General features: G+C 37.3%; 1 non-coding gene across 1 annotated transcript; it reads right to left on the bottom strand.

Moving 5' to 3' along the window:
* Positions 1 to 357: 357 nt before the first annotated feature.
* TRNAT-UGU (transfer RNA threonine (anticodon UGU)) lies at positions 358 to 430 on the bottom strand. The gene has a single exon. It is a non-coding gene; the product is annotated as a tRNA-Thr (tRNA).
* Between the last annotated feature and the right edge of the window lie 1,786 nt (positions 431 to 2,216).

Genomic DNA, 2,216 nt, shown 5'->3' with positions numbered 1-2,216 from the left:
ACGAGGTCCTCGGTAACGAGACATAAAGACTCCTTTTTAATTTTATGGATTTTATTGAAATTTCATTTTTTCAGAATAAAAAAATGAAAACTGAACTATAAATTAAGACTGAACTAAGGGATAAACAAAGCAAAGCTAAATTTACCGAAATACTACAAAGTAGAATAAAATAAATTGTATCAATATCCGGATTTTTTGTATATATAGGAAGTTGCAGCTCCGTTTTATGATTTGTTCGGTAGAGAGAGATCTAATTGTTCCAATACATTTTTTGGTCATGGTTGCAAGTTACCACGACATAACATATGGGAAAAGGAGGAGAGAGATTATCAATCACGGAAAAATCGATAGAGAAAAAGCCGGCTATCGGAGTCGAACCGATGACCATCGCATTACAAATGCGATGCTCTAACCTCTGAGCTAAGCGGGCTCACATAACATAACAGAAATAGTATATAGAACCCTGTGCAATTCATAAACATAGCACAGATCACTCGATAATTTATACAATCTGAACTCAACTCATCAAAATAAAAACCACAATTTAAATCCACAAGTGGGGAAATCTATGCAGTCACCACAATCATCGATTTACCATAAGTTCATATCATTACACGAATTTAATTTAACATTCCAAAACCCTATACATGAGGGATCCTTTAACTTACACAAAATCCACAGGTTCAGATTCACAGTCACATTTCATTAGATGCAAGGTAGCTTATACACAACTACATATATGCTAACAAAAGTTCTGCCCAACGTCTTCTAAACTCTCCACTGCCTCAGCCCATTCTTAACATTTAAGCAAGCGATACGCTATCCTGAAAAATTTATCAACAAATGGGGTGAGCATAAAGAGCTCAGCAAGTGACTAACATATCCATATCAAAATAGTACAATTTCCAAAGAGATGCAGTTTTCAAACACAAAGCAGAATATACGATTTCGTATACATAATATCATTAGGAGCAGAATCATAATTGTCCTTTTTAATCATACATATTTGGTTCCTGACAGATGGGGCATAGAGTAATTGGAGCATATCAGAAACAAAGGAAACATATCGGAGCTTAACAATGGCATTTAAAATGTTCCAAATCACATCAACGACATATGGAACATTACGAAGCAAAATCAACAGTGAATGAAGCATTTCAGAGCATATCAAACTCATATATCGTACAGAAGCTCAAACGTCGTCCTTGACGTTGCAATCATATCATAACTATCCAGAGCACGAACAGAAATAACTCACCCAAACTCTGGATGTCATATCAAACATATAGAGGGTGTAGTGGGATCTCAGTCAGAATTTGATTCATCCATTTCTGAATGACCACCTGACAAAAGTCTCCCACGTCTGGGAGCTCCATCCACCCACGTCTAGGTGAAGTCAAAGGGGGCCGGCAGAGCATCGCAGGCTCTAAGCAATATCCCACAAAGCGGGACCCCACAAAGCGGGCAAATAAGCGCATACCAGAATATCCCACAAAGTGGGACCCCACAAAGCGGGCAAATCAGCGCATACCCTTTACCATTTCTAGCAAAGGTCCAGACAATCCCACACACCAGAGTACAAGAAGGCAGTTTCAACAATAAGTAGCATATAACGGAAGCACACGCGGAACAACCAAACGTACATGTGCCTTTTCAAAAGCAATGTGATGCAAGGAACAAATCTCTCACAAAAGTATTCATTTTAGGAAAGAAATGAAAGCAAGAGTGTACAGGGATTCCAAGCAATCATAATCAGCTCAATTCCAATAAGAAGATTAGGTGAATTCAAGTATCCAAAGGAAATGGAACAGAATACGCGAAATCGACCAAAGCTCGATTTCGGACAGAATTCCAGTGGCACATCAAACAAATATTTCAGAATAACAATTATGCTCCAATACCCATAAGAAGGCTATGGTCGAACCATATATCAATCTATATTCGGATGGAACAGATTTCATATGAAACAGGGCTCCCAACACAGAGTTACCTCAGATTTGGTAACACAAGGTCAAAATCACAATCACTGTTTTGCAGAATTTATAGGATCAGATTCAACAGATAATAGGATAGGCAATTGAATTCCAAAATTTTCAAACCATATGTCAAAAGAAAGATTTTCAAGTCTAGTTTCAAATAAAATCAGTTTGGTACAAATCAGAGTTTTCAACAGAGAGTTATAGGTAATTTAGTATCGATAGGTCAGAAATCTTGAA

Source organism: Musa acuminata, chromosome BXJ1-3 (genome assembly GCF_036884655.1).
Source record: "Musa acuminata AAA Group cultivar baxijiao chromosome BXJ1-3, Cavendish_Baxijiao_AAA, whole genome shotgun sequence".
Classification (NCBI taxonomy): domain Eukaryota; kingdom Viridiplantae; phylum Streptophyta; class Magnoliopsida; order Zingiberales; family Musaceae; genus Musa; species Musa acuminata.
Note: the sequence above shows the minus strand (reverse complement) of the source record. Positions and strands in the feature narration are given on the sequence as shown.